Source organism: Moschus berezovskii, chromosome 16 (assembly GCF_049115385.1).
Source record: "Moschus berezovskii isolate FMDL1 chromosome 16, NW_MosBer_1.0, whole genome shotgun sequence".
NCBI classification, from domain to species: Eukaryota; Metazoa; Chordata; class Mammalia; order Artiodactyla; family Moschidae; genus Moschus; species Moschus berezovskii.
This window is the reverse complement of record NC_142475.1, coordinates 38,554,153-38,565,449: the sequence shown is the minus strand read 5'-3', so window position 1 is coordinate 38,565,449 and position 11,297 is coordinate 38,554,153.

Below are 11,297 nucleotides of genomic sequence, written 5' to 3'. Positions count from 1 at the left end.
TTGGGAAGATCCTCTGGAAAAGGAAATGGCAGCCCATTCCAGTACTCTTGCCTGGAAAATTCCATGGATGGAAGAGCCTGGTAGGCTACAGTCCATGGGGTTGCAAAGAGTTGAACACGACTGAGCGACTTCACTTAAGCTATGGTGGAGGTAATGTAGATAATGGTGACCTCCTTCAAAAGGTCCCATGCATGCACTGGTACACTGAGTGCCCCCAACTGCAGCAGGCCACTGCCAACCCACGCCTCCGCCAGGGACTCCTGGACACTCACAGGCAAGTCTGTTTTGGTATAATTTTCATTTATTTAAAAAAACAGATCCAGGGAGTCCAGATTGATCAGGAAATTGATTATATTTCTCCATATGTGAAAGAAGAATCCGATTGAGAAGGCTTATCTTAGTCGAGCATAAGGACAACAGAAGGAATGATTTCTTGTTTGCTTTCTAATGGCATTTTCTATAGGTTGGGTTGATTATGGGAAAGAGCTCGGAACTAATGGCTGCCACATTCTAATAAAATTCCCCTCTGACCTCAATGCTTAGAAAAGAAAAATATTCCCCAAGACCCCGAATGGCCAAGGATGACAAAGGAAAGATGGCTATAACATTGACCTAAAGAATTGCCTCTTCTGCTAGTAAACCCTTCAGTCATTTACATCTTAGTTTGAACTTGTTTTTCTCTTAAATAATAGATGGAATTAATATATTTTCCCACAGTTTAATCATTTCACAAATCGCTATACAGTTTGTAGTAAAGAGTGTTACTTTCCATGATCTCCAGGCACTTTGAAAACCTATTATTAGATCACTAGAAGCTTTGATATGACAGAAAGAGGTGCAAGTCAAGATATTCTGGTTGCTTATGCCTGGCTTCCTGGATGGCAAGTCTGAGGGTAAGATGGGCAACTGATGGCAAGAGGATTAGGACTTCGAAACTTAACCACTGAAGGCATTTTACTGTCCCGTGGGAAGGGGAAATAAGATTTCAGCAGAGAGATAAAGAGGAAAGGAAGGGAATTGTCATCCAGATTTTATATGCTTTATGGTTTAACCAGATTAGGTCCTGAGCAGGGGCAAAAATATTGTACACCAACCCTGGGACATGGCTCACTCTTGAAAGGAAGGTTCATGTGGACCTTCATAGTACTACTTATTAAGTCAGAAACAGAGGTTACAAAACTGCTATTATTATACAGGATTGAGACAATTATTGCTCAGGAATAATCAAAGCATGGCATCCTAAATTATGGACTTCCCAGGTGGCGCAGCGGTACAGAATCCACCTGTAATACAGGAGATGCAGGTTCAATCCCTGGGTCAGAAAAATCCCCTGGCGAAGGAAATGGCAACCCACTCCAGTATTCTTGCCAGAATAATTCCGTGGACAGAGGAGCCTGACGGGCTACAGTCCGTGGGGTTGCAAAGAGTCAGACATGACTGAGCAGTTGAACACACACACACACACACACACACATCCTAAATTATAACCTTTCAACTTTCCTGGGTTCCTAGGCTAGCTGTACCCCTAGGTTTGCACATTTGTCTTTTACTTCAATAGACAGACCATATTAAGCCTAATTTCCTGGAAAATTTAGGCTTTATTTCTTGACCAACAACTACAGAGTAATCACTTTAAAACATTTTTTATTGTGAGAAAATATATATAATACCATAAAATTTATCTACCCAAAAATAATTACAAGTATGATAGTAAAGATGATCTAAGATCTTGGATAAAGAATAGAGACACAGATAGGGAAGATACAAGATGCTTAAGAAAGATCTAGAAGTTAATTAAAATTTAACATTTTAACTATTTTTACAGTTCAGTTCAGTCGCTCAGTCGTGTCTGACTCTCCGCGACCCCATGAATCACAGCACGCCAGGCCTCCCTGTCCATCACCAGCTCCCGGAGTTCACTCAAACTCATGTCCATCGAGTCGGTGATGCCATCCAGCCATCTCATTCTCTGTCGTCCCCTTCTTCTCCTGCCCCCAATCCCTCCCAGCATCCGAGTCTTTTCCAGTGAGTCAACTCTTCACATGAGGTGGCCAAAGTATTGGAGCTTCAGCTTTAGCATCAGTCCTTCCAATGAACACCCAGGATTGAACACTCCTTTAGAATGGACTGGTTGGATCTCCTTCATCAAGAGGCTTTTTAGTTCCTCTTCACTTTCTGCCATAAGGGTGGTGTCATCTGCATATCTGAGGTTATTGATATTTCTCCCGGCAATCTTGATTCCAGCTGTGCTTCTTCCAGCCCAGTGTTCCTCATGATGTACTCTGCATATAAGTTAAATAAGCAGGATGACAATATACAGCCTTGACGTACTCCTTTTCCTATTTGGAACCAGTCTGTTGTTTACCCACTCATTTATACACAGAAGTAATTAATTTTTAAAAAGCATGTCAGTACTGACATGTAAAAATTACATGGTCTTTCAGTTAAGAGTGGGGCTTCCCTGATAGCTCAATTGGTAAAGAATCCACCTGCAATACAGGAGACCCTGGTTCAATTCCTGGATTGGGAAGATCTGCTGGAGAAGGGATAGGCTACCCACTCCAGTATTCTTGGGCTTCCCTTGTGGCACAGCTGGTAAAGAATCAATTTGCAATGCAGGAGACCTGGGTTCGATCCCTGGGTTGGGAAGCTCCCCTGGAGAAGAGAAAGGCTACCCACTCCAGTATTTTGGCCTGGAGAATTCCTTGGACTGTATAGTACATGGGGTCGCAAGGAGTCAGACATGACTGAGCAACTTTCACTTTCACTTTCTTTCAGATTAGAGCACGTGAAAAGGTATACACTTATTCAGTGATGACTGTTGTTAATGGCTGAATTGTGCTAAGGGCTGAATTCTCCTATACAGAATTCAAATGCTGAAACACTAACCCCACATATCTCAGAATGTGACTGTGTTTGGAGATAGGGCCTTTAAAGAGGTGATTAAGTTAAAGAAAGCTGTTAGGGTGGGCTCTAAACTATTCTGACTAATGTCCTTGTAAGAAAAAGAAATTTGGACGCACATAGATACACCAGGGATACACACACATAGGCAAGACCATGATGACATAGGAAGATGACCATCTGCAGGCCAGGAAGAGAGGCCTCGGGAGATACCAAACCTGTCAACACCTTCACCTTGGACTTCTAGCCTCCAGAACTGTGAGAAAATAAGCTTTTGTTATTTAAACTCCTCTGTCTATATTACTTTGTTATGGAAACCCTACAAACTTGTGACAAAAATACATTTAGGGTGTTTTGTGCAATTGCCTCAGAATTAGCTTAAGCCCAAGTACCAAATCAGCCCTGTTGTTTTAGAGTGACAAACAATATTAGCCAGCTTAATTGCTAGCTTTTTTCTGTCACATTTGGCTCTAAATGGCTTTGACTCTTTAACAAAAAAGTAAATCCTCTCTTAAAGGATAAAAATGCCTTCTACTGAGCATATTCAAAAGAATACTCTGCCAACTTCACAGGCACTTCTGAAAGGAAATTGTTTTGAGCAATAGCGACAGAGTTGAAATGAGTATTTTGTCTACCATGGTAACTTGCATTGAAGGAAATAACACTCAGTAAGACATGAATGCTCTGTTATATTTGCTAAAAAGTCTGTCACTTAATTTTATTTTTAAAAAATTTTACTGAAGTAGAGTTGATTTACAATGTTGTTTGGTTTTTCTGTACAGCAAAGTGACTCTGTTATATATACACATATGTATACATATATGTATATATTCTTTTTCATATTTCTTTCCATTATGGCTCACCACAGAATCTTGAATGTAGTTCCCTGTGCTATACAGTGTGACCTTGTTGTTTGTCACTTTATTTTATATTCCTTCCTTTTTATCTAAATATGATGCATGTGCATTTGGAACTTGCCTCACCTTTTTTTTTCCCTCCAAAAGCTCAAGCTCTTCAAAGAGCTCCATGACCTGACTCTTAAACCAAAGCTTCAGAGCCTTCTGTTTCCTTAATCTGCAGCTGGATTGCTTTGATACTGTGGTCAAAAAGGATCAGCTCTCAATGGGGCTCAGTTCACTGGCAAGCTCCAGGGCGGCCCTCTCTGCCTTGCCCTCAGAAGGAGCAAGTGAAGGTGGGGGTCATGATGAAAACACTGAGCGATAAGGAGGAGAAAGCAAGTTCTGGGAAACTAGGGTTTTGTGTTGTGAGGGAAAATAGCTTGAAGTTGGAGAACTTAAGCTATTACATGCACTTAGATTGGCAGAGACTTAACATTCTTCAGGTACTCTCCAAAAAACCTTTCAATTACATAGTCTGGTAGAGTTATTCTACCAGGAAAGAGGAGTTTGGAACTCGGAATCATGGTCACTGTCATAATGACATCAATCTCTGACTTTACCCACTGTTCTTGTCTGCCAACCTCCCATTGGAAAAATTTCAAAAGTGGTGCCAACTAAGAATTGCATTTATTCTTCTAAAAAATTGAGTCCTGTTTCTCACTGGGCTGAGCTCCCTAAGGGTATGGCCCGGGCCTTCATCGCCTTCCTAATTCAGCACAACATCAGGCACTTAGTGCATGCACACATGCTAAGTCACTTCAGTCGTGTCTGACTCCGTGCGACCCCGTGGACTGTAGCTCACCAGGCTCCTCTGTCCATGGGATTCTCCAGGCAAGAGCACTGGAATGGGTTGCCATGCCCTCCTCCAGGGGATCTTCCCTACCAGGGATGGAACCCACGTCTCTCATGTCTCCTGGATTGGCAGGCAGGCTCTTTACCACTAGCGCCACCTGGGAAGCCTCAGGCACTTAGTGGCACTCTATAAATGGATAATGTCAGATCCTGTAATTCCAAAACCCATTATCCTCCATTGTGGCCCCTGTTTCTGTTCCATTACCACTTGATTTTCTCTCATTCTGTAATCTTCATGTGGAAGCCCAAATTTACAGTAAAATGTTGCCCCTGACCATAATAGTTGTTAGGGTCCTCACAGCTGTGAATTTGAATTGTCAGGCGGGTGGGGGCTATGAAAAGGAAATGGGTGCTATAGAATCCTGGATGTAAATCAGCTGAAAAATGACTTAGACTCATGCTCTGTCCTCCTTTTGTTGACCGTCTCTCAGACTGGTAAAGATGTGTCCAAGTCAAAGGAACCTGACCATTAGAGTGGACTTAAGGTTAGTCCTTTAGACTTCAGAAGGTTCATAAAATTAGGTTAATGCAAGAGAATTCTTTTGGTTAAGAAAAAGAAATCCTAGTGCATGATGACAATTCTTTTCATGGGAAAGAGACAAATGGACAAAAATATCCATTAAAAGATCCTCCTTTGTCCTTGGAGCTCCATGGCTGGTGTGAAATTGAAAGAACTCCTTCCACTGTTAATAACCAACAAAAACCTATTGTACAGCACATGGAATTCTGCTCAGTGTTATGTGCCAGACTGGATGGGAGGGAAATTTGAGGGAGAATGGATACATGTATATCTATGGCTAAGTCCCTTCACTGTTCACCTGAAACTATCACAACATTGTTAATTGGCTATACTGCAATACAGAATGGTTTTGGCTTCCAAAAAATTAAGTTTAAAAAAAATGAGATCAGATGAAAGAACTCCTTTCACAGTTACCCCAAAACATGTCACATACAGAATGATTGTATGTGGACAGAGATTAAGAAAGATACTCGCTGCCCCATAGTGAAAGTGTGAATTCTTTATTCTTAGGAAAATACTTTTCCAGGAGACCACCGTGGAGGCTGGCAGGGTGAGGGCACTCCCTTTGTGAACACCAAATTCCTAAGCAACTTAACTGTGCCTGAACTTGGCAATGATGCCTACTGAGAATGAGTTCTCTTTTTTTGAGGACTGAGGAATGCAATATGTACAATGTACTTTTTTTTTCTTCAGGAGTTATTTTTTTCCTCATTAATGCCAAGACAAAGGGGTTATAAGGGCCCTTGACATGTAAATGTCTCATTAGGAAATTTTCAAAGCTGACATCATCTAAAATGCTCAATTTTTTTTTAAAGTCAAGAAAAAGAAACAAGAGTTTATCATTACATGGCTAAAGAAGCCCTCCAATAAAATAAGCTTTTTATTTGTATAGTCCATGCAAGCGAGGCTAAGCTGCTGCTCTCATCCACTAAGTCAAAAGTGCACATTTTCATTTAGAACAGCCCTGGGGGCAGGTGGTATTTATTCACACACTCCTGGTCTCAGCTTGGGTTTCCCTGGAGGAAGAAACCTTTGCACAGGGTTTGTGTGCAAATAGGTAATTTGGGAAGTGATCTTAAAAACAAAGAGAACACACGACTGTGGGAAACAAGGGCTTCATTCTTTCCAGAGACCACCCAAGAAACCCACTTAATGCCTTCCAGAATCGTCCTCTTGAAAGACAGGAAGTAGGTCCATTAGTTCGCATCCCATCAGTCAAAGATCACCTTTAGGAGTGTTCACTTCCTGATCTATGTGAATGCTTGGGCCAAGCCAACAGTCATCGTATCTGTGGTTCTCCAGGGTAGAAAGCAAAAGCATGTGATATATTAGCTACTGCTGCCTGATAGATAACCTTCAAAGTTCGTAGCTTTGAACCACAAGCAATTATTATTTCATAGTTTCTGTGAGTCAGGCATATAGAAGTAGCTGAGCAATTCTAGCTCAGGGTCACTCATGAAGCTGCAGTCAAGAGGTTGACCCAGGCTTCTGTCAACAGAAGGCTTAATGAGGGCTGGGGGATCTGCTTCCAAGATGGCTCACTCACATGGCTGGTGGCAATTCCTCATTGGCTGTTGCAAGAAGGCCTTATTTACTCATCACTGGGTCTCTCCATAGGGCTGCTTGAGTGTCCTCGCAGGTTGGCAGCTAGCTTCTCCCGGATGAAAGTTCCAAGACAGACAGTAAGACAGAAGCTATGACGTCTTCTATGACCTAGCCAGTAGTATCTATGCTGTTGGCCACACAGACCAATCCTGATACAGTATGGGGAAGGACTACGCAAGAGTGGGAATACCAGAAGGTGGAGATAATCAAGGGTCATCACTTAGGCTGGTTACCACATATGATTATGTGCTGAAGGGGCACTTGGCAGCATAGATATACCAAAACCTACCAGAACTGTGTACCCCAACTGTGGCTGAATAACAACATGAGACCATGAAGATAAACATTGCGGTGTCCAGATACCTTTTGGAATCTTCCATCACTCAGGTCAGATCATTTCTTGGGCTCCTCCAGTTCAACCCAGAAGGATGTTCAAATTAAACAAAGATTTCAGAAAATACTGATGGGCAGAGCTAAGCTATAGAGTTCTAAAATACAAATGCAACAGATGATCTGAAAATGGCATGCATCTTGGATTGATTAAACCACCTCAGAAAGTTTATTTCTCGGTTTTCTTTCACTCCGAACCTACAGCAAACAGGCTACAGAAGCCAACACGAGACTGTCTGCTTGTAACAGGGAGCAAAGCTGATCTGATGCTTGAGTTTTAGGGAACAGGGCAAAACACAACCCTAAGGGGAAGCAAATTTGTGTTAAAACACTAATGTTAATAGAATGATTCATCAAAGAAGATTCATTTTGGTTGAAGTCCAGTTAATGCTGCAACAGAATCTTTCAGATTGTTGTGAGTCATGAAATACATGTAACAAATTTTGCATGGGTGTAGAAAAAAGCATTTTCACCTGCAGAGTAGGCTTAAAAACTGTAAGTTGCAAACACAGCTAATTGTCCATCCAATACCCATCTTTCCCCTTTTCCTAGTTACAGAACCTAAACCTAACTTTCATACTTAGCTTTAGAAAGTTTCCCATCTTCTCTGGCAAAGTGGAGTGGTCATGTGCCACTGTTCTGACCAATAAAATTTATGTGAAGTCTGCTGATCAACTCTGTCTGATGTTTTGCTTTTCTGATACACAAGTCACTGTTACTGCCTGGAAAATTGAGGTAGTGACTCGAGCTGGAGCATAAGCACCTACCTTGTAGCCATGAGGAAAAGATCAAGAATCACAGATACCTTGAACCACCAACCAACCAGTCACTAAGAACAAGAAACCTCGCTGTAGCTTTAGCCACTATCGTTGAATTTTCTCTTACATACAGTTGAACCTAATCCTTGATAAATACAGTTCACACAAATATTTTTGGATCACCCCTAACCAAGTGGGCTTCCCTGGTGGCTCAGTAGTAAAGAATACACCTGCCAATGCAGAAGTCATGGGGTGGATCCCTGGGTCAGGAAGATCCCCTGAAGAAAGAAATGGCAATCTACTCCAGTATTCTTGCCTGGGAAATCCCATGGACAGAGGAGCCTGGTAGGCTATAGTCCATGGGGTTGCAAAAGAGTCAGACACAACTTAGTGACTAAACACCTTCAACAACCAAGTCACAATTTTACTGCATTAGTTAAAATTTCACATTTTCGTTCATCTTCAAAGAAATAGTTTCAAAGTTGTCAGTTTTGTAAAACCATCATTATTGATTTTCTCCTGAAAAAATACTCTGCCCATAGTAATCCTGACACTTCTGCCCATTGATGTTTCTTGTTTCTTCAGTCTTTGCATCTGGCCAAGCTCTTCCACAATTCCAGGTCTTCATACGTGTGCCTGCCCCCAGGTTCCCCCGTATCTCCTTGCTTAGGTTCTTCAATCTAAGCCAAGTTATAGTTTCCTGTAAACTGAACCTTTTCTTTACAGAACTTATCAAACTTCTGCTCATATGTTTATTTTTGAAAGTATGTGTACCCTATCTGTTTTCTCACTGAAATGAAGCTCTGGGAGGCCAGGGCTGTACCAGCTTGGCTCACCCTTGTAACCCAGTCTCCACAGTATGTGCCAGGGGGACTGTGATGGTCACACTATGTTTCAGGGAAGCCCTGGAAAGTTCAAGCGTCGTGCTCTCGTTCTGAGGATGTAGAAAACTCAGACACTGTCAGAGATGTTCCTCATACTGGATTCTGCTCATTAAGATGTTTAAGCTTTTCCACTTTTTTCTCTTTGTTGAGTATTCCTCACTGAAATCCTCTAGGAAGCAGGAGTACTCCCAGGAATAGGGTCATCCACCGCACAGTCCAGGCAGGTTTCCATGAAATCCAGACAATTGGTCAAGCTTCCAGGGGGACAGGCCAGATTCTTACCCCTGTCTCCCTAAACAGGGGAAAAATACTACTAATTGTCCAAAGTTAGAGAGGAAAACCTCTTAAGGCTTTTGTAAGTGTATGTGCCCATGCGTGTGTTTTAAAGGGCTGCATTTTGAAGAGGTAAATACAGACCGGAAAATATCTGTTTACACTCTGGTGGTAGAGCAAGCATCTGGAGAGCATTTAACTATGGTGATACTTTGCTCCCAAGTAAAGGTTCTGTTTGTTACAATATGACAGAGTTATTTAGCTTTTCAGAAAGATGCCATTCTCCTTCTGGGTTCTCTACAAAATCAAAGACAAGATAAGCTATTTTGAGAATATTAAAACATGTGCAAACCAAAGTGAAAAGAACAGGAAAAACTGGAAAGGAATCCAACAAGCCATGAGAAAATTTGAAAATATATTACCTACTTGGAAAATATGTTATCGTTTGCTGCAGATTGTTTCTTTTAAGTACCTACTACCACAGAAATGCCCTAGGTGAGTCTTGCCTACCCAGAAGGCTAATTAAGCCAGACCATCTGAGGCTTGAATGATGAGGAGGCAAGAAGTGGTATAAAAGAGGTGAGGAGGAAGAGGTTGGTTGAACGCTGCATCTCCAGGCAAAGATTACACAGTGTGAGGCCGAGAGGTCTTAGTTACAGTGGGTCAGCCTGGAGACAAGTGTTCTGAGATATTTGGATGGTTATATATTCAGATCAAGGAGATCAAACTAGTCAATCCCAAAGGAAATCAAGCCTGAATACTCACTGGAAAGACTGATGCTAAAGCTGAAGCTCCAATACTTTGGCCATCTGATGCAAAGAGCCACCTCATGGGAAAAGACCCTGATGCTGGGAAAGATTGAGGGCAGAAGGAGAAGGGGATGACAGAGGATGAGATGGATGGATGGCATCATCAACTCAATGAACATGAGTTTGAGCCAACTCCAGGAGACAGTGAAGGACAGGGAAGCCGGGCGTGCTGCAGTCATGGGGTCACAAAGAGTAGGACATGACTGAGTGACTGAACAAAAACAGATATCCAGATAACTCACGTTCCAGAGGAGCCAAGGAGAAGAAATTCTATTGAATAAATTAAATCTTAGCAGGGACTGAATTCAAGGTAGTAATTTTTATAAGTTGCTCATTTTCTCCTGGAATTTTAGGATATAAATCCTAAAAAATTAACATTTAAATGACTGAAAATGAACATAAAAGTAGGCTATATGAGGAGGGACACAAATCAACTTATGAATCCTTTAGTATTTGAGAGATAACTACTTGAAGAGGGAAAATATACTATTATTGAGGTTAAAAATACAGTGACAAAATAATATTTTTCAACTGATAATACTTTTCAATGCCTTTTAGACAAGAACGTATCGAAGGTTACTGGTAAGTTATCTACCACTGAGGTGACATATCATAAAGAATTGGCCAGGAAATATCAGAAACATGGAGATAATAAATCTAAGATAGAGCATTGTATACTTTTGTACTTTCTATATCTCTATAACAAGGGTAATAGGTTTAAATTCAAAGAGGAGGTGTTGTCTTTGCCAGAGACAGAAATAGTAAGTTTGAATGTTTTTCCACTGGAAAAAAATGTTTTATTTTTTAATTTAATATACTTTTAAAGGTTACTCTCCATTTACAGTTATTACAAAGCATTGGCCATATTCCCCACATTATCCAATACATCCTTGAGTCTATTTTATACCCAGCAGTGTCTACCTCCCACCCCCCACCGTTGTATTGCCCTCCCCCGCCACTGGTAACCACTAGTTCTCTGTATCTTTGAGTCTGCTCCTTTCTTGTTATATCCACTAGTTTGCTGTGTTTTTTAGATTCTGCATATAAGAGATATCATACAGCCTTTGTCTTTTCTGACTTCTTTCACTTAACTTAATGTCCTCCATGTCCATCATGTTGCTGCAAATGGCAAAATCCCATTCTTGTAATGGCTGAGTAGTATTCCACTGTATACATATATAAGTACATCTTTATCCGTTCATCTGTTGATGGACACTTAGGTGGCTTTCATATCTTGGCTATTGTAAATAATGCTGCTATAAACTTTGAGGTGCATGGATCTTAATTAATTTTGTTTTGGATATCTACACCAGAGTGGGATTGCTGGGTCATATGGCAGTTCTATTTCTAGCTTTTTGAGAAACCTCCAAACTGTTTCCCACAGTGGCTGCACCAATGTACAT